This window comes from Lepisma saccharinum, chromosome 5 (assembly GCF_977018435.1).
Source record: "Lepisma saccharinum chromosome 5, izLepSacc3.1, whole genome shotgun sequence".
Classification (NCBI taxonomy): Eukaryota; Metazoa; Arthropoda; class Insecta; order Zygentoma; family Lepismatidae; genus Lepisma; species Lepisma saccharinum.
Genome location: NC_139233.1, coordinates 70,929,475 through 70,955,488, shown reverse-complemented (window position 1 = coordinate 70,955,488; position 26,014 = coordinate 70,929,475).

The window sequence follows — 26,014 nt, the reverse complement described above, 5'->3', positions numbered from 1 at the left end:
ACGCCTATAATGCTGTCATACATTTTGAGCACTTTCGTCACGCACGTAATGCGTGTTACAAAATTATTTCTTAAATAGTGTACTTATCTGGCGAATCCTCAATATGGCGCGTGAGGTAATTAGTGACGTCGCAAAGCATGCCGGGAGCGCGCCGCCTGGTGCAGCCGCTCGCCCAGGGGATGCTGGGAAACTGCTTTTGTGGAGCGTGCTCGAGGTAAATCCTTAGGTGTTATTGCCGGGCGGTGAGACAACATATTTTAGATTGTACTATGGACATTTCTTTTTCCTTTTAAAATTCCATGGCTTTGTTAGGGCAAAGAGAGACGAACAAAACAAACCAAAACATTAACGTCTGAGGTCTGTGGTATGCAGATACATTGTGGACATTCCATCTATGATAGTGTGACACACACACACAAGGACGAATCTTAACAATGGATAGAGGACATCAAACCTAACAACTATTCCTACTCTCCATCCACTGTAAGAACGAAGTTAATGTAAACAAAACCAAGTTGTTTTTTTTGTTCTGGTGTTGCCTTGCCCATTAATATATTAGTCGTAGCTGCACAGCTCACATTACAAGGTCCCAAACTTCACACCTACACTCCATCCGCTGTAAGAACGAAATGAATGTAAACAAACACACTTGGCTTTTGAGAAAGCTTTTTGGTTGTTCAGATGGAAGGATATGGGTTCAAAAATGCATAAGGAGTAGCGTTATAAAGTTTCACAATAGAGCTTCGTCCGCCATGTTGCAAAATGGCCACAACGTACAATTTCCCCCATTTTCTGTAATTTGTTTTCGCGTTTTGTTTCAAAGATGTTGATGTTAACGTCATGCAAAATTTCATTTCATTTTTTTTTTCAATCAAAGGTATTGTTGGCATATCGACAGGAAAAAATTGAAGAATTTATAATAATAGGAACATCGAAAATCGTTAACGTCCCTTCTTTAAAAAAATTGTAATGAACAATAAAATGCTTTGTTATTCAATGAATGCTGAAGAATCACTGAAGATTTTAAAAAAATAAAAGAAAGATGCAGTGTACCGAAATTTTGCACTGCAATGAAGAAAACTTCGACTTCGTTTCAAGTTGATTCAAAATGTAACGGAGTTTCGTTCTTCCACTTTTCAAAAAGAACACTTAACCACAACAAGTGCACTGTAAGGAATACACTATTTTGCACACTCGTGGTGCTCTTTTTAGACGCTACCGGCGATCACATGATTTGATACACGTTAATGTATATATATGTTGTTTAGCATCACTTTTCTGTCCCTTTTGACCAATGGCGACGACGAGGATAAGGGATGATTAGATTTAATTGCCTAGGCAAAGACTCGAACATGGGAACTTCGGTGTTCCGAAGTCCAAAAGCCTGGCGCGTTGCCACTGAACTGGCCACCAGTACACATTGAAGAACAGCCTCGTGACTGAATGGATACAAGTTCGAGAAAACAGGGTTCACAGTTTCGAATCCTAGGGACAACACTTGATAGTAACCTTGATGCACCAGAGGTGCATTTGTAGCATTTTATGCACTTTAATATGTTACTAGTCAACTTATGTTACTAGTCAACTTATTTGTATGAAGACATTTTGTCGTCCTCTTTTTTCACTTGCTGGTAACGTCGTCGCCTTGTAATCAAGGGGTGCCGGGTTCAATACCCGATGGAGGCACATGGCGGTTCCGATCCCACTTTAAACTGTATGTCTAGTCTCGTTTAGCCTTTTAAAGAAGACTTAAAACAAAAAAATCAATCAATATTATGCACTTGAATCTGAACCAACCCACAAGTCTAAACCAGGCTATTCTATTGTCGACCCCACTCTATTGCTTTCAGCAGCTTGTTTCCATTCCCTATTATGGTCCAGGGGATATGGGTAGCAAGTACTGGTGGACAGCCAGTGCGTTGTGCTTCATGAAAGAAGATCCTCTTCGATAGAAGGGGGTGGGGTACCGTGCAAGGGGGGGGGGCAATTAAGGAAATAACAACACCGCAAAACGTTTGCAAACAAGCAACTAGCATGGACCACCCTCGGGCTTATTATTATACAAGCAGAACAAACGCAAAAACGGAAAGGGGGAGGAGGAGAATCTAGTGGCTGAGGGCTCATTGGGAACGTTGGACAATGGTCTTTATGAGAGGGGGGGGGGGTCCTTCCAATGGAGCTCTTGGAACTAGCCGTGAAAGCAGGTTGCCGCACGGAAACATCCAAAGAATCTCCACTATACGGACATTCATCCTTTTTACCCTCCCGTCACCTCAAACCCTTCCATTCGCCTCCATTGTCCGCCGCGACACACGCGCGCATATATATGTATAAAGTAGCAGATAATACACAGTCTCAACGCCCGATTGTGCATAATTCTATTGGCGCTGTGAAATCCCTCGGTGTTACGGTCTGCCATTGAGTGTATTGCGACGCGGGCATTGATACAAGTGTCTTTCTTTCGAGCACGCACCCTGCGAGGCCAAGCGTGCGACCCACTGGATGGTCAATGGATTTAACAGTACAGGAATTTCAAAGAACCTTTTATGCGTGCTTGGGAATTCTATTATTCATCCGCTTCTAATGGGGAAGGAAACAATTTGGCACCTGTTTTTATTTACCACTCTCGTCTCTAACAAGAAGACTGAATAGTATTCTTCCGGATCACAAGTTCCTGCACAGTGTTGTGCTTGCGGATGACAGGTTTCGGAACACGAATGTCTATTCGGATGACAGGTTTCTGTGCATAAATGTCCTTGCAGATCACGGGTTCACGCACGCCAGTTTGCTTGCGAATCGAAGACCCTCGCTCACGGATGCGCTTGCGAGTCGGAGACTCTCGCTCACAGATGTGCTTGCGAGTCGGAGATTTTCGCCCCCTGATTGTGCTTGCGAGTCTGAGATATTCCTCCCCTGATTGTGCTTCCGAGTCGGAGATATTCGCCCCCTGATTGTGCTTGCGAGTCGGAAATTTTGGTCCACTGATTGTGCTTGCGAGTCGGAAATTTTGGTCCACTGATTGTGCTTGCGAGTCGGAAATTTTGGTCCACTGATTGTGCTTGCGAGTCGGAGATTTTGGTCCACTGATTGTGCTTGCGAGTCGGAGATTTTGGTCCCCTGATTGTGCTTGCCAGTCGGATATTTTGGCCCCCTGATTGTGCTTGCGAGTCGGAGATTTTGGCCCCCTGATTGTGCTTGCGAGTCGGAGATTTTGGCCCCCTGATTGTGCTTGCCAGTCGGAGATTTTGGCCCCCTGATTGTGCTTGCGAGTCGGAGATTTTGGCCCCCTGATTGTGCTTGCGAGTCGGAGATTTTGGCCCCCTGATTGTGCTTGCGAGTCGGAGATTTTGGCCCCCTGATTGTGCTTGCGAGTCGGAGATTTTGGCCCCCTGATTGTGCTTGCGAGTCGGAGATTTTGGCCCCCTGATTGTGCTTGCGAGTCGGAGATTTTGGCCCCCTGATTGTGCTTGCGAGTCGGAGATTTTGGCCCCCTGATTGTGCTTGCGAGTCGGAGATTTTGGCCCCCTGATTGTGCTTGCGAGTCGGAGATTTTGGCCCCCTGATTGTGCTTGCGAGTCGGAGATTTTGGCCCCCTGATTATGCTTGCGAGTCGGAGACTCTCGCTCACGGATGTGCTTGTGAGTACAAGATTTTTGCTGACGGATGTGCTTGCGAGTCTGAAATTTTCACTCACGAACGTATTTGCGAATCTGAGATTTTTCGCTCAAGAACGTGCTTGCGACTCGGAGATTTTCGCTCACGGATGCTTGCTAGTCGGAGATTTTGGCCCCTTGATTATGCTTACGAGTCGGAGATTTTTGTTTGCGGATGTGCTTGCGAGTCGGAGATTTTTGCTTACGGATGTACTTGCGAGTCGGAGATTTTAGCTTACGGATGTGCTTGCGAGTCGGAGATTTTTGCTTACGGATGTGCTTGCGAGTCGGAGATTTTTGCTTACGGATGTGCTTGCGAGTCGGAGATTTTTGCTTACGGATGTGCTTGCGAGTCGGAGATTTTTGCTTACGGATGTGCTTGCGAGTCGGAGATTTTTGCTGACGGATGTGCTTGCGAGTCGGAGATTTTTGCTCACGGATGTGCTTGCGAGTCGGAGATTTTTGCTCACGGATGTGCTTGCGAGTCGGAGATTTTTGCTCACGGATGTGCTTGCGAGTCGGAGATTTTTGCTTACGGATTTCCTTGCCTGTAGGAGATTTTCGCTCACGAACGTATTTTCGAATCGGAGACTCTCTTACAAATGTGCTTCTGGATCGAATGTTCACAGTGTATCAGCGTCCTTGCGCGCGATCATGGGCATGTGTTTCACTTTGTTTACAAGAGCTTGTTCATTTATATGATATACATAACATTGAGCTAAGATAGATTCTGTTAATCTGTGCGAGGAGCAGCACGCGTATCCCTCATCGTGGCTTCAGCGAAAAATCACATGTCGATTCAAGTGATTGGGTATATGTAAGGAATTTCCAATTTTCGACTTGTGACATAGATGATAGTCTATTCTTTGTCTATTTTCATGTTTTCATGTATTTGTGTTCACTTGCAAAAGCTGGAACGACAGAATAAGGTGCGAAATCAAAGAATATCTCTAATAATAGCGATAGAGACAATCACGAACATAATTAAACGCTCATGTAGGAAGGGGGCGAGAAGAAGAACCAACAAGAGGTTTTAGGGCGAGAGTCACATTCGAGAAAACATTTACGGGTGACAAGAACAACTGAAAACATTTAAGAGTGAAAAGATCAACCGGAAATGGTTTAATGGTGAAGAGAACAACCAAAAGTGGTTTAAGGGTGAAGAGAACAACCAAAAGTGGTTTAAGGGTGAAGAGAACAACCAAAAGTGGTTTAAGGGTGAAGAGAACAACCAAAAGTGGTTTAAGGGTGAAGAGAACAACCAAAAGTGGTTTAAGGGTGAAGAGAACAACCAAAAGTGGTTTAAGGGTGAAGAGAACAACCAAAAGTGGTTTAAGGGTGAAGAGAACAACCGAAAATTTTTTCAGGGTAAAGACAGAGAACAACCGAAAATTTTTTTCAGGGTAAAGACAGAGAACAACCGAAAATTTTTTCAGGGTAAAGACAGAGAACAACCGAAAATTTTTTTCAGGGTAAAGACAGAGAACAACCGAAAATTTTTTCAGGGTAAAGACAGAGAACAACCGAAAATTTTTTCAGGGTAAAGACAGAGAACAACCGAAAATGGTTTCAGGGTAAAGACAGAGAACAACCGAAAATGGTTTCAGGGTAAAGACAGAGAACAACCGAAAATGGTTTCAGGGTAAAGACAGAGAACAACCGAAAATGGTTTCAGGGTAAAGACAGAGAACAACCGAAAATGGTTTAAGGGTAAAGACAGAGAACAACCGAAAATGGTTTAAGGGTAAAGACAGAGAACAACCGAAAATGGTTTAAGGGTAAAGACAGAGAACAACCGAAAATGGTTTAAGGGTAAAGACAGAGAACAACCGAAAATGGTTTAAGGGTAAAGACAGAGAACAACCGAAAATGGTTTAAGGGTAAAGACAGAGAACAACCGAAAATGGTTTAAGGGTAAAGACAGAGAACAACCGAAAATGGTTTAAGGGTAAAGACAGAGAACAACCAAAAGTGGTCTAAGGGTGGAGAAAACAACCAAAAGTGTTTTAAGGGTGAAGGAAACAACCAAAAGTGGTTTAAGGGTGAAGAGAACAACCAAGAATATTTTCAGGGTAAAGACAGAGAACAACCGAAAATGGTTTCAGTTTAAAGACAGAAAACAACTGAAAATGGTTTATAGATGAAGAGAACAACCAAAAATGGCATAAGGATGAAGAGAAGAACCAAAAACCGAAAAAGGCTTAAGAGTGAACAACCGCGAAAAAAGTTTAATGGTGGCATGTTTCGCTTTCGGAAGAGCTCGCAAGAGATTTAAGGGCGTGCGGACGTCTGATGGAAAAAATCCCCAAATTACATTTTCATCTTAAACTGTGAAAATTGGGGAACTAATTTAATGAAAAAGTAGTGACCTCCGGTTTCGAAAGCCAGATACCAAAAGCGACGGAATTCGATGTGCCGACCTAAAATAGCTCAACGGAAGCTGCTTGATGGGCCCTGGTCCTCCATGGACCGTTGCAACAGAAGAGCTTATAAACTTGGTCGTTGCATACACGATTCCCAGCTACTTTCCCCGTATGCATAGTATGTATCTCAACATAGGGAAGAAGGATTAGTTCTCGGAAAGCGCCATCCATCAGCTCAGGAGAACCAACCCGAGAGACCGTTCCCAAAAATGGTGATCTCCCTTCCACCGTCCTTTTTGCTTCTTTCTTGGAGACCTCGGTGCACGTGCAAATCACGCAGCGTTGATTGATTCTGGTTATCAATCAGTGCGGTGTCAGGGAAGGGCCGCACCATTCATCAGGACAGCCGGACAAGCCTTGTCCGCGGACATCAAGAGCGGACTATTTGTCACGTCGAGGGACCGCGGAGACACACCTGCGCGCACCTTTAACGGAACGTCCTTTCCTCGTCTTCGAGCGCCGGTGACACTTCGAGAGACTTTTTTTTTCCATTCCTCTGCCTGTCTTCGTGGTACGGGACAGACAAAGGGACTCAAACAAACTTCTTCAACCGTAATTAACGCTTTCAGTTTCGCTTGAGCTGGAAAGGACCGCGCTATGTCCTGTACAGCACTGTCGGCCGTTTAGAATTACTGATGTGGCGTCCAGGAACCATGAGAAGCCAGTGTTGCCAAATCAAAAGAAATACTCGTGTATTATTTGTATGCAACTACATACCGATACCTCAATTCCGACTAATTGAAGTTGTTTCAAAATATAAGCTGAAAAATTGGCTAATTGCGAATCAGAATTCAGAATAATTCAGGGGATTGTGGATTTGAACATTCAGGGATACAGATATCGAATCGTATTTGAGTCGTGTAATTAAGAATCTATTGTCGACTGTAGGAGTCAAATGTCGAATTTAGTAATCGGCATTTCGAACGGACGAATCGGCATCTCGAATACAAGTTTCGAATCCCACCGCATTCAGATAATTCTGATTTCAAATCAACCATCCATCCCTATATGAATCTTATTTATTTATTACATAATTTTCGTAGTGATTCCACATAGGACTGTACATTTTGTAATGTATGTCACTGTTGTTCAGTGATGGATTTTAAACTTTCTCTTGGATGGGAAGGCGGAGGTATTTTTTATGGCAGCCACTCACTAATCCTGTGTTATTTTAGGCATTTACAGATGAGCGAGTCAGATGTTAGTTGGATCGGCAGGGCGCTTGTCACCAGATATTCTTCATTTGTCCAACCTTGCGAATGAAAGTGTCGAGAAACATTACAAGAATTTTCCAGGGCTTCTTAAAAAAAAATTACTAACTTCAGACTCGGTGGATTACCGTACCATTTTTTGAAAAAATAGAAATCAAGTGATACATTATTTTCGGGAATTCCGTAAATTCTTGGAAATACTATGACATTTTTTACACTGTGAATTAAACTTAAAATGTGCGCGAATCACACCATCCGTAAAGACGGCGTTAAATCCCGCCGCGAGAAACGCCTTCATGACAGTGGTCCGCTGCTGCCGCGTTTACTACAAAGAAACTTGCTGTCAAACAACCGATTAGGCCTACCGCGCCCCCCCTTTTTTGGGCAAGAAGTAGCAACATTAAAATCCCGCTTTCGCGAAGCAGCCAACAGGAAAACATGATTTTGTCAAAGTAACAGTTCTTCTGCGCTTTGAATGGAGGCCGGTTCTTATTGCGGCACTACTATAATGTTTGCGTACCACTATTAACTGTTAACTTTTGAATATAAGAATTTAGCTGAAAGTTGTGAATCTTGAATTAGTTTAATAAAAATGTGTACTTATGCGTTATTCATTATGAAAACAATATTTAAAAAAAAATGCTATTTTGAAATGTTTTAATCAAGTTCGTTTAATTCTTTCGAGCCGGAAAGCTATCAACAACAACACTAGACAAACCCAGGCAAATGGTGACCCGTTCCTCCCCCTATTGTTAAGCTGAATAACGGCCTGAAATAAATATTATAAGAGCACTTGCTTCACCTGATGAACATATGCAATTCAAGGTACAGTAAAACCTCGTTAATCCGGATAATGGGGGGATAAGTTGACCGGTTTAACGAAAGTCCTGATTAACTGAAATAACTAAAAAAAACAGTAGAAAGTGTAATAAAACTCCGTTCATAGCAACAAAACACTATTATGGTGTATTTAAAGGGCATAGGCCTAAATACACTATACAGTACAGTACAAAGTCTGCGGGAAACAGAATTTCATCAGTGGTTGACTGCCTTTTCTTTGGGAAGTTCTCTTGTTGACTTCTAGCCACATTTAAAACCTTGCATTCTGCTTTTTCTTTTTTCGTTTTTCTTTTGCCTGTCCGGATTAAGCGAAGTCCAGCTTATCGGGGTCCGTATTAACGAGGTTTCACTGTATATCAAAGTTCATGTATGTAAGGCTAAGTAGGTTGTTTTTACAAAAAAATACCAAAACGGGACACAGCCGTTTTTTATTTAAATTTAAATATTCATATCATGCATAAAGATAGGTAATGATTATAAATTATAGTTGTGTGCACTATATGTTATTATACTCTACCATTAAAGATACATTAATTAGATTAACTGTGTAATGACGTTAATACTTTAGAAATGGTCATGATAGTTTGTTTTTTTTACGCTAGTTGAATGGCAGTAGAAATTAGCGGTTGTAAACAGTTATTTGTGCAGTCAACTCATTAAAAATATATCTGTGAGTAGTACACTGTAATGTTTTTTTTTTCACTTTACAGGTAAGATTCCGTGCCTATAGAGGATAATCGAACAGAACAAAGTATTCTTGCAGAAAAAGCAAGTACTTTGCAGTAAATTATAAACGTGGATTGAATATTACAAATGTTATTTACTCGATCGGTTTGGGTTGATGTGCCAGGTCATGACAAATGTTGAAATGGTAATATTTTAAACGCTAAGGCGAAGTCATTCCTGTTGGATGCGGCAACACTGCGGGGAAGAAAGAGTCGTCGTGACTGGGCGATTCACGAAAATGAAGGGGTTTTAGACCTCGAAACGGGTCGTGCCTTCCTGTCCCGCACTCTGGCACTGAGGTAAAATTTCTGAAGAGTCACGAGAGGTGATACGCGAAATTATTATTTGCTGATGTTTATTAGAACCTTTTTTCTTTTTGTACCTTTTCCAAATTCTCCCTTCTGGCTGTCGACGCACCCTTCATCATCCTCTATCTTGGTTTCTCCCCTTTTTTTCTAATTGAGGTACCGACCGTGTGGAAGGAGGCGCGGTTACCGTCAGATTATCCGTTGCCTTCCTCGACGCTAGATTGGCTCTCGGTGCCGAGTCTTCGGGCAAAGAGGGACTCCGAATTGCCGCGTCACCGTCATCAAACCGTCATTATCATGATGGCTCAAGATTGCAGGTTTCTAGTGGTGGAAGGCGAGGGGGAGTCTGCGAGCTGCGTGCGAGAGACGTGTACAAGGGAGCTGGAGAAGGATTGGTAAAGAAGGGTTCAATGGGCGGCATTAGAAAGAATGGAAAAATCTGTGGAAACAAACAAGCTAAGAATGGGTTACCATTGTGTTCTTATTGTGGGTATTATTGGGGCGACGTTCTTTCCCAGGCCTGTTGCACTGGTCACCCTCCGAATGCATCTTAAGGCCCCGGTAAATCTTTGGCCGACATCATCGAAATTGAACCCCTTTCGAAAAACTACTATGAAAATCAGAAGAATTGCATCTCCTTAAGATTCCCTTTGTGTGATTTTCTTTCGCGGTTGTCTAGATATTCGCAACCATGGTTCGGTAAATTCATTTTTGATAAGACGAGGACCCGGTCCCAACAAATTTATACTCCGTCCCAGCTAACTATGGAGCAGGCAAATGAAAACAAGTCTCTGCGCAAGTAGTGACGCGAGACGGCTCCACCGATGAACACGTAAGAGGAACGGAATTGCATGGAGTTGGGGAATGCAACTGCAGTTACCAGCCTTCCCAGCAGCGTGTACTGCTTCGCTCTGGCCACTCGATTTCCTTCTCTTCTCTGCCGCTATGCGCGGCCTTGCTCTACAGTTAGCTGGGACAGGGTATGGTGTGAGTTGTCCCGTGTGGCTGTTCCCCGAGTTTGAGTCTTGAACACCATTTGAAAATAAAATATAGAGGAAGTGTACCAAATGCGGGCCACGTCCTTAAAGCGGACCACCTGCATTTCTGCTCTAGATGATGCCGTAGCATGGCGGAAATACATGGAGCTTGTAGTTTACGTTATTGTCGCATGCAGTGCTAGCGCTCATGTTGATTACTGCGTCTATTGTTCTCCAATCAGCTCGTGAGTGATTTTGTGCAAGTCGAAAGTTTTATTAATCCCACGTTCAATTCCCGTACTTCGGTCATTTGAGATGCAAATGCGTCAACTCTTCTACATACTTAATCCTAAGCATTGTAACTATCTTTGTATGTGATTGGTAAGTAATGGCCGGGAATGCGCGAGAAAAAAATAGCATGTGGTCCGAAAGTGGGTCCCCAAGTCGTTCCCAAGTGGTACCCTTGTGTTGTTGTGCAACAAGCACAGAATGCATTTTCGCCCACATTTTAATCATGGAATTCTGGTACAGGTTCCAAGAGAATAGATATGACGAGAACCAGGGAGAAACTAAGAACATGGAATCAAGACAACATGACCACATACGAAAGAAAACGATGATATTGAAGAATGCTTGTAATACTGTCGAACATTTCAGAAAACTTTTTATTTTATTCCACAGCCTTTCATGTATCGCTTTTAAGCTTATATCATTATAATTTATACTGTTGTTGCTTCTAATTGTACTAAATATAAGGGGGCCTACTTTAGGAATGTTTTCTTTCCAATCTTCAAAATTGCATCTCTTCGAAAAAATAGAATCTTCACAATGAAGCCATTTTCTCCTCGCTATGAGAGGAGACATACTAAATAAGTACATAACTAACTATTTCAACTTAAGTACCATTTATCTTGGCTTCTTGGTTTCCTTGATATGCGCCGAAAATAAAATGGGGGCCCAGATTTGGTACACGTCAATCACTTCATCGGAGCAAACCATTGGTGAAGGTGGATGACGTCATGTTTGTGATGTCAAACAAGACAAGATTCTGGCTACTCTTTGTCTGGCTTAACGGGGAGATATACTTCCCGAGGCTTCTGACGCTTTTATTGCCAGGGGAAATATTTGTCCAAGGATTGTCACATCGAAGACTGCTAGGTTACATTGCTTTAGCCTGCTCATAAACCAGCAGCTTCGGAATTCATGCGATGTTATTCCAAGTCTTTTGCGTTGTGATGCCAAGCAGTTCAGTTGCACTTCACGCCTTGGTACTAAGCACTGCCTTACAGTCTCAATTCCAAGACTTGTCATGGCACCCGCATCGTCCGAGGGACTTGCTTCTGTCACTTTTTCATCAGGCCCAGTGAGCTGCATTTTTTTTTACTTATGCAAATTAGTGACGCTCTCAGAGAATGTCATTGGGGTGGGTTCAAGGGTGAAAGAAATAATTTCAGGTGGACCCTACTTCATAGCTGTTTTCTTTCTTTTACATCACTTTTCTTTCTTTATTTCTCATCGGTTCCTCTCTCTCTCTCCATGATTTCTTCATTAGTTTATCTCTCTCTCTCTCTGTTTCATGTCTTTCTCCATTTCTCTGGCCCGACCGTGTGGCCGAGTGGTTAGCACATCGCGCTGCGACGCCAAGGGTCCCGGGTTCGAATCCCGGTCGGGCTTGGTTGTTTGTGAATGTCCATTCATCAATTTCATCATTTCATCACTCATCCCCATCTTCGCAAATTAGCCAAGAGGCACAAAACGCGAAGTAAAATAAACTAAATCAATCAATCAAATCCATTTCTCTGTTCTCATCCTTCGTTTCCCTTTCTCTTGTTTATTTTCGTCCTCTGTCTCTGTTCTTTCCTTACTTCTTTTGTTTCCTTTTTTCTTTCTGAACCCTCCGTCTGTTTCTTTTCTGTCTGTTTCTCTCTCCCCCGTCTATATCAATTCTTTCTCCGTTCTGTTTATTTTCATTCTCAGTTTTTATCTTATTTTTACCTTTTCTGTTTCACTCTGGTCCCCCTCTTTTTTCTCCGTTTCTCTCTTCTTTTTCTACTTCTGTTTCCCTTTTTGATTTACCGTTTCTCAATCTTCTCGCTCAGTTTCTCTTTGTTTTTCTTCCTACTTTTCTTCATCTGTTTCTACATATATTTTTCTTTTCTCCTCCGTCATTTTCTTTTCTGTCTCTTCTTCCTTTGTTTCTCCCTTTCCTTCTGTTCTTCCGTTCTACTCTCTTAGTTCTTCTGTGTTCATATATTTTTGTTTTCTTCTCAGTTTATCTTTTTTTCTCTGTTTCTTCACCTTTTTTCTATCTCTCATTCCTTTTCTCTCTCTCTGTTCTCTTCCTCTTTGTATCTTTCTCCTTTTACACCTCTCTCTGTGATGTGTGTATGTATTTGGGAGGGGGGGACGTGATCCTTGATCTCCTATAAATGACTGTCATGTTCTCATGCCCTTTTTTTGGGTGGCTAAGGCTATTTTACATTGGACTACAACGCACCTCCTTCTCCAGGTGGCAACTCCCCTGATGCAAATAAGAAAAGGGCATCCACCACTACTGTAATTCACTTCAATTAATTTATTATCGCAACCTGCTTGTTTTTAAAGAAATAACTGCTGCTGTTCCAAAGATCGTCACCTCTGTTTCGAAAGAAATAGGGGTCCAGGGCTGGAATAGATGGAAAGAGTTTGAGTTTTAAGTCCACTTTATGCACAGTAAGGCTTGGATCTACAGTTTACAGTGGGATCCGACGACACTTGTGTTTCCACCGGGTATTGATTATTGATTGATTACAAGGGGACGACGTTACTTGCCACTACACCATCAGAGAGTCCTGGAATTGATGATTATTATTGTGTCATTGTGATAATTCCTTCCTAGTAAACTAAACGATCAGATATGAAGAGTAAAATGAATAAAAAACAAAGACCAGGGTGTCTATGAAAGTGACAAATCCAAAGTTCTTGGCGTTTTCATGACCTTTCTTTTCTTTTTCTTCACTTCGCCCCGTTTTCTTAACATATATTGAATCGTCCCCTACTTAGGTATAGTTGGAAATTAAGAAAACAGATATTCTTCTTCAATGAAAAACCCCTACCACAAGGCTGGTTAAGATAAAAACTGAAGCTTTACTTAGATTTAGACTTGTTTTAATTTATTAATCCATTTAAAAATGAATGCTTCAGACTTCATCCTGGATGGGGAATGGCCTCATTACTTTATTTAATATTTTTTATAAAACTTCATGCATACAAGAATGTAATTCTTAAGAATCAAAATGAACAAATCTTAACCACAACCCAATACAATTTTAGATTTCCAAATATTCAATTTTATCAAATCCCAGTACAGGTAGGACACTTACTTACTCCTTCTATCCTCTGCTTTACTTCTCCCAACCATCTTTTCCTTGGCCTTTCTCTTAATCTTCTCCCTCCTGGTGTCCCTTTAAAGACCTTCTTAACCGCTCTGTCTTCAGGCATTCTTCTCACATGTCCCAGCCACCTCAGTCTCATGCTTCTTATATCGGAAACTATATCTTTTTCTTTTTGCAGAGTGCTCTAATTTCATCGTTCCTCTTTATTCGCTACTGCCCATTCTCATTACAGGGGTGCCCATCCCCCCCCCAAGGCCAATGGCGCATCCTACCCCCAAAAAATCATGTCACGCGTCCCCCAAAATCATATCATTGGCGCCCTTAAACCATATCGTAATCCCCACAAAATATTTAATTACGACAGCGTGTCTACCGAAAGTAACTTTTTCCTTAGCTTTACTGAACATTATAATTGATCTGCCCCTCCTCCCTAAACAGGGGTGCCATCACTCAAGACCACCCCTAAAATCGTTCATCATAATCGAGAATATCGCGTGGATCCCACTTTAAACTGTAGGTTCAGTCCCGATTAGCCTTAGAGTGCATAAAGTGTACTTAAAAAACCAAATCAATCAATCGAGAATATCGCTTGTCTTGTAATGCAGCTTTAGTATAAAAACTTCGTATTCATCTCATTAAAGCGCGAAACAGGCATCGTAGCAACAAATTATTGCGAGCGAAGCGAGCAAGAAAACTTTTCCATTCATTTCTTTGCAGACTTTGAAGAATATTAATTTAATGGGATGTCAATACTTTCTTAAGATCCCGAGATATTTAGTCTCTTCCTTTTCCAGCTTCTCCTTTGGCACATTCGGGGTCGAAAACGTGTGGATGCCTTATCGCTAAATACAGTCTCCAAAATTTAATGTTCGAACCTCTCCAATACAGAAATCCCTTGACAATCTAGGATTTAACACTTTATCAAGAGCTTAATATCTCCCCTTTTAAATTTCATACTCAATCCTACCACCAAAATTTCCATGCCAATTTTAGACTTACTGTTAATATTAAAGAGTAGGTATTGCCTCCTCCAAAACACTAATTCTCAGTCTCCACACCAGAATTTCCGCAACAGTCTAAGACAATAGTAATACACAAGACTTGGATACCCCTTTCAATTTAATGCTCAATCCGCCTCTAACTAAAGTACTCGCCATAATCTAAGACCTAGAGTTGGATACTGTCCCCCCAAAGTTTAATTCAGAATCCCCCTCAGAACCCACGTGTCAATTAAGGCCTAATATATACGAGTTCGATATTCCCCCCCCCCCACCTTTCGATAATGCCCTAAAACTTTCATTTCTTCATCTAATGGATTAAATATGGCGCATTTAAGGTGTAAATTTTTTACATATATTTTGGAAAAGATATAAATGTTGAATTTTATATTATTTGAAGGAAAAAATCCTCCCCAAAAATCTCGATCGAGCAACCTGCGCCATAAAACCCCTCTGTGGGCACCCCTGTTCTCATTTGCTGCCCCCTATATTTCCTTTAGTATACCTCTTTCCCATCTTAGCAAAACTTCTTCATCTGCTTGCGCCAAAGTCCATGTCTCTGCTAGTGTTGCCCACGAGACGAGACTTTGGCCTGTCTCGTCTCGTGGAGCCTCGTGGAAATGCTGTCTCGTCTCGAAAATATTCGTTTGTCTTATGACACATGGTCAATCTCGTCTCGTCTCGAATTTTTAAAAGCCTGTCCCGTCTCGTCCCGTGGGCAACACTAGTCTCTGCTCCATATGTCATCACAGGCTTTACCACTACGATATACTTTGATTTTCAAATTTCTACTCAGGCTGCAGGATTTGAAAACTCTTAACAGTGAGAAATAACTTCGATTACCAGCTGCAATTCTTGCTTTCATTTCCTCCTTAAGATTATTATCCATGGTAACTAATGTTTCAAGGTATTTAAAACTTTTGCATTTTTCGTAAGTGCCTCCATTAAGTTGTATTGTTGGTCTTCCCTGAATTCCTTATTTCGCCAAGACTACATACATGATCTCAGCGCGAAAGTGCAGTAACAATGTAAATTCACTATACTGTAAAACAAAATAGCAAAAATTCTTGACCACAAGTACAATTTCTTGCTTTCTTGACCTACCTGTTGATCTTTTTCTTGACATTCTTGACTGGTAGACAAGACACCCTGAAGACAGAACATTTCAGTCTGCAAAAATATTAGCCATAACAATGTATCCAAAAGCCTGGCAGGAGCGATCGCCCTTTATCGGCCTTCCCCTGTGTATGCAAGTATCAGATTTAATACCATTTTGCTGGAAGATGAAGTTTGAAAAATATACTATCAAGTTTCAATGACAGTGAAGGCAAGGTAAATCTCTGACAAACGTTTCGGTAGCGTTGCTGCCTCCATCCAACACGATGTTTGACTTGGGTTGGGAAAAAAAGTGGAGGATATTCATGGGCAAACAGACCGAGGTCTTCCAGCTTAACTCTAAGGACACCCTTAACTGGTAAAGTAGCCTAAAAAAAGCTTTAAAAAACAGTGGAAGCACACATCTCCACTGAGTGTGACCCACTGCAGTTGCCACATATTTGTCCAGCGTCAGGCAAGGATCATAAAACACTTTTGAGAAGCAGCGATGTAAATAGGGAGATACATATATATATTTAGAAAACCACGGTCGGGATGTGCATCGTGTGACAGGGGTACGTGAGAGAAATGTTAAATTGGTGATCTTTTCTCCACCGTTTTTTTATGGGAGGAAAGGGGGGTGGTGCTAAGTTGAGGTTGGATTAGCCTCAGAGTTGTTTCAGCATCACGTTGACACGACGGTCGCCAAACACAGGAAATGATCCTTGTTTGTTTAAAGAAACCGAAGGTAGCGCGGCCCGGTCGGAAGCTTCCTTCCTGCTGCCGGTAGGGAATGTACGAGGGGCGTTCATAAAGTATGGCCTCTGGGTGGAAAGGTAGTCACTGTTGACAACACATGTGTTACAGCCTTGAACTCTCGCATGTGGTACAGTGGGATCCACACTAGTATTGCTCTGCAAATTGTCCATGACTATTTTCATTAATTTTCTAATATATCCTATGTGTTTTTAAGCGATGGCTTTTATGTATGCTGGTGCAGAAGTTATCAACATCTTGTTTTGGGTTTTCTTTTAATTCTTGAAGCTCTTATTGGGTCAAGTAAAGTTCGCGAACATGGTGATGGACAATTTGCACGGTAATGCTCATGGATCCCACTGTACGAACGGTCCCGAGAATCTGTGCTAACTATCATGAATAGACGTAGCGGGTCTAGAAAACCAAGAAACAGTGACTACAGTACTCATTGTGCTGACCACGCGTGAACCAGTTAAAAATTTGCTTGCGTCTCAAAACAGTTACTTCTCTATATTATATGCGTCCTTCGAACACCTTCTGCTCTTATACTTACCTTCGTAAACTCATATCTAACTTTTTATGACAAATAAGCAGTAAGAAACTTATTGCCCTATTTCAAATGTCGCCTTTACTATTAATGTGCACGCCCAACACAAACCACATTGCACTAAGTACGTCATGGCCGTAGCCAGACTTTTTTCTTTTTTCAGGGGTTCCGATGGATCCCCCAAATATGTCCTCGCCTGCAAAATATAATTTTGCAATCTACGTAATACGAAGAAAAGACTAAAGGTAGAAAAGGTAAATCGTTAGTTATGTATGAGAATGCTAGTCATTGAGAGAATAAGACAATATATTGAAATAACATATTAAAGAAGATACAGTGTGTTTCAAAAGTCTCGCCACACTAACTTTGATTGCTCATAACAAGACCTCGGGTTTTAGGTTTTTAACCTATAGTTTCCTTTGCAGGTAAATAAGAAATAACAAGTTACGTCAGCGTTTCATTAAAAAATGCAACAACTGACGAAGTTTTATAGAGCCTAAAATAACCTAATTTGCTTGTTAGAACCTATTTTAGGTTTAAGTGCCTAAATTAAACCTTTTTACGTTTTTATATATTTTTTTAAGGTTTTACAGAATTTTTACATCTCTCAGAGGTATTTACTTGGTTTGGTAACTAAACAATTCAATGACTCGCGGGTCTGAAACATGTTTTCTGTCGGCCCCCACTCCATTCGAATCTATAATGTTTTTCGAAGCTCTAAGCAAAATGTCTTCATGCCACTGTTACCTACCTGCACACAGTGGCGGCGACTGGAGGGGACAGTTCCTCCCTACTTTTTGACCCCTCATTATGGATCCCTAATGTTAAGCCTTGTCTACTAAGACAAAGTAAACTGTCCTTGCCCCTCCCCCCCTCTCCCCTGTTTTGGCACCCAATCTCCTCTACTGCCTGCACAGTCCAAAGTGCAAACTTCTGATCCGTGTGGTCTTACTAACTTTCGCGTCAGTTCAGTCCTGTTGTAGCATTCACGCCTTGCGAAGTAACGTTTTTTCACCACTGACTATGTTTCAGTTCAAAGTTATTTAAAAGATAAAATAACACATCTGCTTGTACCTTTTTTTTCACGTATTATTCCCGGAATTCAAAGAATTCCCGGTGAGTAGCCTCCCTGATATTGTCCAGAAAGTTGCACATACGTAATTCATTTTTCATACCAACAAGTAACTTTTGCTAACAGCACAAGTATAGTAATACGATCATTTGTGGATAATTTAGTAAATTATGCATACAAATGAAAATTTGGTTAGAAAATTAACATTTGGTTGTCATATAGACGTCTATACCTACTAAAATTTCTTACGGTTCTTGTGAATTTTGTTAACGATTCTATCTAATCAGTAATTTTCAGAAATTTTGTACCCTTAAGTTTTCAGGAACCTATATTTCAGGATTTTTCGAGCCTAATAAAACCTATTTCAGAATTTTTAGAAGCTATTTTAGGATTTTTGGAACCTATTTAGGGCCTAAAAATCCGAGGTCTACTCATAACATTACATTTGTGAGATATTCACACCAGTTTTCTGTGTTAGGAAGCCGTTGTCAATTGAGTTATTTGATACAGCAATTTCTAGGAATTAGTCAGAATGCACCCCCCCCCCCCCAGAAAGCCAATCCTTGAGAAGAGAAAGGGATAAGGTTTTTGTGCAATTTTTTTAAACACACTGTTCGTAAGGAAGAGGATAATAATTTACAATGTTTGCATGTAAGGAATAGAGGATGACGAGATTGAATATGGAAGACTGGAGGTCGACGGTTTATTTAATCTCAAGGACGAAGAGTTTCACCCTAACAATTCTAGTTCCGCTTAACAAAGTATCGATTAGAATTGAAATCTCTTGCTGCTCCACGAATATCGAAAATGAATTTATTGGATCGAAACCAGAACAGCCCCCCCCGATTTTCTCAATTGCTTTCTTTTTCATCCTCTTCCGTAAAATATCTTTCTCCGGAAACGTAAGAGACAAAAGGACCGCCTGGAAGTTTTAACATTGGCTTCCACTCGAAAACCTGGAACCGACGAACGCCTCCGTAACGGGAGTGTTTACCTCCTCGACAACGAACTTTCTCGATTAATTAACGTCAATTTCAAGCACGTGACGTCACTGATTTCGTTGTAGCAGCGTCTTCGGGTGAAGAAAGGCGGCCGCGTTCTTGTCCTTTGTCCATTGTTCCTCATTCTTGCTCCAGGTTTGCCTAAGGAACGAGTGCCTGTTGTAGACGCCCTCTCGAATCGTTTTCATTAGTGGAGGGAGAGCAGGAATTGAAAGTTTGCCTTGCAAGTGTTTGATCAACGCTTGTTCTTCTTGAACATTCTTCTCAGCTTGAATGTCTAATTCGCCAAGAACTGAACACTGTCGTGGACCAATTTTTTAAAATGAAAATTATATTCTGATAATTGCAAATTTAAATTGTCAAAACTTCTAACACATTTGGAATATTATTATTTTTCTTGAAAGATATTTCATTCATTTCTTCTTTTATTTTGGACCTAACAGCTATTAAGACTTTTTTTGTTCATTATAATTCTTAAAAGATAACCCTGTTTCGTTTGTCCTAGATAGTATGCGTTATTGAGACCTTTCTCACTGGCTTCTTTGAGTTTGTTTTCGCGTTTTGACGTTGGCGGCGCCACTCAACGGGCTTTTTTTTTGGAGGATGGGATGGCGCAATTGGAAAAAAAGACAAAGAGCGTTTGCAAATGAAATGAGACATCCAAATTTTGATATCTTTATTCCATATGGTAAAATATAACTTGCATTTTAATCGAAGAGTCCAAACCTGCATTCTATTACAGAAGTACATTTATCACAGCCATATGAACGTGGTTTCTCTTCTGCTTGTCAACACCTGTGGATGACTGAGAGAATTAGTACTGGTAGTATGCCGAGCCTGCGACACAATCCACTAAGTTTAATCCTGCCTAATAACTGTATAGGGTGTCTCACAAGTCTGAATCCATACGCTTATGCATATCTTTTTGTATTTTGTAAGGTGATAATTCGCAGTCAGCCGGAAATCCTAGAAGCTTTTATTGAGCTGTGTCCAGACCGTGTATCCTTATATAGCGGTCTGGATACTACCTCTTAAACCGTGGGTCCCCACGATCAAAGTACAAAAAGATCAGCGTAAGTACTTTGCTTCCAGTCTTATGGGACACCCTGTTGAAGCTTGTGGTAGGCCAGAAAATAGACCCGGCTCATAAATCCGCAATTGACAACATGGGATCCTCATTGATGCCATTTCCCCCCCTTGCGCGCGTAAACAGTCTGGCAAATCAGCTCGACTTGTTTGCCTCTGGATGACAACCCAACAACACGAAACCTATTTGCCGAAGCCAACATGGACATTACTCGGGGGTGGGAATGGGGAGAGATGACTCTCTGGAAGAAAGTGGGCAACCCGCGGGGTGCAAATCTCTTCCTCTCCCACCGGCGGTCACGTGGTGCTCTCCTCATTACCGGCCATTACGATCCCGGCCACACTGGTGGTCTCGTCTCCTGGCAACAATCATCATCAATTGGATCCGAGGATAATTGACCCGGTAGCAGGTGATGCTGCTGCTGCCGCTGCGGTCGAATCCGGAACTACGCGCCCTCGAGTGTGACGCCATCTTCGATTTCGTGGCTGAACGGGGCCACACTTGCTGATTTTCGAGAGTCGTCGAAGTGGGTGATCGGGAGCAGTTGTCGGATTGAGTGGGTGCTACCGATCCAAAATAGCCATCCGTAGAAGATCCAATAAGCATTGAAACAGAGCATTGAAGACGCACTAAATTGGGCAAACACGTTGAGTTGAACAAGACCAACAACGCACAGATACCGGACAATATACGTATTATATGAGCGGCTAGGGACAGCATTAGCACCTTGGGAAATACATGCTAACAGCACCAAACTTGACCTGCCTAACATATCCACGTAGGCATATAATATCACAAATAAGCATGTAAATAGGTTTGACAAGTTATATATTGTTTATTTGAGATATTATATGAATACGTGGATAGAATAGGCAGGTGAGTTTTGGTGACGTTAGCATGTATTTACCAAGGTGATAATGCTGACTCTTGCCTCTCGTCATATTATACAGTTATTTCTCATCTTTCTCGAAAGATGGCAGTGTGTACTGTAATAAATCAAGAAAAAGAATCAATTCTAAATGGTGCACGTGCTTCACCCCCTCCTTCTCATAATATTAGAAAAATCATCATACTGTAAAAGTTGTATTACCAATTTGTAGCTCATTATTATTCATAGAAGAGACATTTATTTAATTTCTTAAGCTTCTAAAAAGTAAAGTTGAATGCAAGTGTATCCAGTAAGACCATAAAGGGTACTGCACTTTCTTTTTTGTAAATATTCATATATCATCTTACATTAGACTATTTCTTCTCTAAGGAAATCTGGACTACAAAGTTAATATCCAACTATATTCTCTATCGCCACTAACATGGGGAAAATCTATTTTCCGCTCATCACATTGATGCACGTTACCGATTCTGTTCAAATGTACACTCCAGTTCAGATAAAGTAGCACATTCTTCAATGTCAGCTCAATATCTCAAAACATATCGCAGTAGCGTGATTATAAAATTGACATCTGGCTATGCTTTGCAATCTCAGGCAATTCTGGAATGCGAAAATCATGAAAATTCCAAATGGTTAATAGGCACATTATTGTTAATGGACTCGTCGATTGAAAAAAAAAAAGGAAATAATGCTGTATGGACAGACTTTGTAATCGAAGAGCTCGGGTGTAAAACATGGTAAGTGACATTATGGTAATTTCCGAGTTCATTAAGAGAAAAGTTTATTAGAAACTATACTGTAGATAAATTGTTTTCGTGTTGTGTTTACCAATTTCAGAAGGTTTCACTGATTCCAATGCAAATTGTATGACATGGCAATTTCACTCAAAAATTGAAGGATGGTACATTTTACTTTGTAACTCAAAAATGACTAAAATGTCACTTAACCATGTTTTAGACCGAGCCCTTCAATTTATTACAATTTGTAAATAATTTTTCGCTTTAAAAATAGCTTCTTTTAAGATTTTAAATTGTTCTTGCAATTTGCTTAGTTTAGTACAGTATGTTTTTTGAATAAACTTTTATTCACTGTTTGCAAAGGTATGAACAGGGTATACTTTCTGTCCGTGTACTTGACTGTTGAATCACAATGTTTTCGAAGAATAATGCTAAAAATTAAGTTTGAATTTTATTTATTAAAAAAATAATTGTAATTACGAAAATATATCTAAAGGCATGACAATTAGAAAAGAAAATATTATTATTGCAGCAGTGATGCTAAATTTTGTTGAAGGGTTATACTTTTGAACACACTGTTAGAAGTTACACTACAGTTTACAATGTCCTATTTTTAAAATTTAACAGACTGTCAATCTGAATATTTTTATCTTGCATAAAGTTAGATAATGATTATAAATTGCAGAGCATCATGAATGTATTTTTAAAAACTGATTCATTACAATCACACAGCGAACTATATGTAATATCCGTTAATAGAGGGTCATTCCGAAAGTAACCACTGTTTGACTGTCAATAGAAAACCGGCATTGATACAACAAATTTTTACTTTACATCTGATAGGTACAGCTGTCCTCTATTTTTCAACATAGTCGCCATGTAAATTCAAGCACTTGTCATAGCGTTTCACCAACTTACCAATCCCTTCTGCATAAAACTCGGCCGCCTGGGAATTAAACCAACCTGTCACAGCATTTTGTCCTAGGTTCATCATGAATGTTTGTTTTTCCTGCTTTGAAAAATCTGATCCACTGACGCACAACACCTTCACCCATAATGTTTAGGCCGTATACAGCACACAATCCACGATGAATGTCTGCCGCTGACAGATTTTTGGCCGCAAGATATCTTATCACTCTGCGTACCTCGCATTTAGCTGGATTTTCGATGGTAGCACACATTTTGTGACATAACCAGCACACGTGCGGCACTACGATGCACTAGCACAGCTGGAAGCTTATTGAATCACAGATTGCGTGATGTAACAACGGTTGCGCTCTGCCCACTACTACTAGCGCCACGCCACAACGGCGGTTACTTTCCGAATTACCCTCGTACTTTATAAACATCATATTTACGGTCTTATTCCGTCATTCAGCAAATTTATTTCAGTACACTGTCCTCGTCAAATAACGCCACAAGGAAATCTCTGCATCTAAATTGGTGGAAAGTGCCTTCCCCCCTCAACTCGATACCTGTGTTATGACTAGACCTCGGATTTCAGGTTTTTTACCTATTTTTTCCATTACAGGGATGTAAGAAATAATGTTATGTCAGCGTTTCGTTAAAAAACGCAACAACTGATGAAGTTTTATAGTGCCTAAAAAAACTATTTTGCTTGTTAAACCTATTTTAGGTTTATGCGCCTAAATCAAGCCTTTTTTTAGGGTTTTATATTTTTTTAAGGTTTTACAGGATTTTTACGTCGCACACGAAAAAAGTCAATGACGAACGTGTTTGAAACTTACTCTGTTCATTTCCCTTCCTCCAAGTCCATGGTGATTTTTCTAAGCTCTAAACAAAGGAAAATGTTTGGTGCCACTGTTACCTGTACAGTGCAAGGTGCAAACTTCTGATATGCGTGGTCTTGCTCACTTTCACGTCACTACAGTGCTTTGTGGCATTCACGCCTTGCAAACTAACATTTCGCCCGACCCTGTGGCCGAGTGGTTAGCACATCGCGCTGCGACGCCAAGGGTCCCGGGTTCGAATCCCGGTCGGGCTTGGTTGTTTGTGAATGTCCATTCATCCATTTCATCGCTCATCCCCATCTTCGCAAATTAGCCAAGAGGCACAAAACGCGAAGTAAAATAAACTAACTCAATCAATCAATCAATCAAACTAACATTTCAGCATTGAAGTTTTCACCACTGACTATGTTTTTGTTGAAAGATTATTTATCAGCATATAAGATGATCCTCACAGACAAAATCACGGAGTTTGACTTTGGATAATATAAAAAACGATTGTTGCCTATCTATAGGGCGAGGAGTGGATTTTAATAGCAGATTTCTAATGGTAAGTTCTGCCATCGCCGTAGGGTTAGGCAACTAGAGTCGAATTACTTTCGGAACATCTCCAGCGGACTGCGCGAGCCTGTCTAGCGAGCCCAATGGGCGTGTAGAACCTGAGCAAGGGGCTTAGCGATAGGTTCTGGGTTAAGATGACGTCAGCGGCTCGCTTGGTTAATTGGCTGCTTCGAGAGTTGTGACTCGTTCCGAAGCTTCAAAAGCATAACTGCCAAAGATGTTACGGAAATATTCTCCCTCTAAAATAAGGTCCCATGTTCATTGTCGGTGACTATAGCCTACCTCATCAACATTTTTCAGGAATTTTGAACTGTTTTAAGTTTTTTTTAACCTACTTCAGGATTTTTCGAGCCTAACTTAAGATTATTAGGACCTATTTTTAGGGTTTTTAGAGCCTATTTTAGGGTTTTTAGAGCCTATTTTAGGATTTTTAGAACCTATTTTAGGATTTTTAGAGCCTATTTTAGGATTTTTAGAGCCTATTTTAGGATTTTTAGAACCTATTTTAGGATTTTTAGAGCCTATTTTAGGATTTTTAGAACCTATTTTAGGATTTTTAGAGCCTATTTTAGGGACCTAAAAGCACACTTTTAGAACTTAAAAGTCCGAGGTCTAGTTATGAGCGTCATGTTGACGTGAGAGTTTGAAATGGACATGAAAATAAATAGCTCTCATTTACATATTCCATTTTTCAAGTGAAAAAGAGCAGCATACATCGAATTGTCCTGTTGATTGCGTTCAGTTTTTGCTTCCAGTTTGGTCAATCGCATGTGTACGGATGTAAAAACAGGGTCTCAAAGCAGCTGAACTGAAAGAGGAGTAAATAACGGGCTTGAAGAGTAGAACTACTTGGAGTTGCCCGTTCATCATATCAGTACGTGGACGTAATGCACAGTGGCTGCTCTTCTAATCAAATCTAGGCCTGACTGACAGCCAAATTGCACGTTCGGGCGCCATGATTGAAGCGCAAACTCGCTCCTTTTCCAGTGTCCAATCGGATAATCTCTTACGCCCACGTTTGTTGCACGGTTGCTTTCTCAGACTTTTTTTTCTGCGTCGTTCTACCTCCGCAAGGTGTCGCGACGTGCACGATCAGTTAGAGTACCTGCGGAGGGTGCTGAACACTAGGTTTTTGGACGACTGATAATATCCACAAGTTCTTTGGAGGGCTTCTGCGAGTTCCACGACCGAGGGTTCGATACGATCTTGACCAGATTCCTCTTTTCCCCCCTCTTCATCCAACAGCATAAGGAGTTCTTGGGTTTTCTTTCTTCGCCGCTTGTTAGGGTCTCCCGTGTTATCGCTTTTTTTCAGTAACCAGAGCATTATGTTCCTCAGTCGGGGAGGACCTGTCTGCGAGTGGAGAGATGGTGTGATGTCCGATCTTCCTGGGTGAGGGAGGGGAAGATGCTGACGGAACCCACAATGAGGGTCCGGATCTTCTACTGTTGTCACGTCCACATGAAATGAGAGCCAATTGCCATGTCAACGGAGGTTTTTTCTTCCTCCGCCGCTGAGGGAGCGAGCGACCTGATGTGCACCTCTCCTGATGTTGCCAAACTATGCAGAGCAGTGTTGCTAACGTCTTGCGGCAATATTCATATGGTATTTTTTTGGTTTACTTATTCGTCATGGATCCGGTTCACGTCTTACTTGAATGTTTAACCCTGTTGGCACGTACTACCTTATCGCTTCATTCTGTTATAGGACGTACGCTTTTAGAAGGAACATGAGTTTAGCCAATACGCTGCCAGCGCTCTTGCGCTGTTGTCAAACCAACTGCTAGCGGAAGGGGAACACAGAGAATTCGTTGTGTCCAATATTCAACTTTTTATATATAATGCATGCACGTGATATTTGAGTACAATGAAATATATAGTGAAGAATTCTACACAGGATTATATCATATCACTGCAGCATATAGGAGATGAGAAACTCGTACCTGAAAGAAGTTTGAAGGTATTTATTATAGAGGAACTGCAAGGTCATCATCATCATCGCTCGTTTCTGT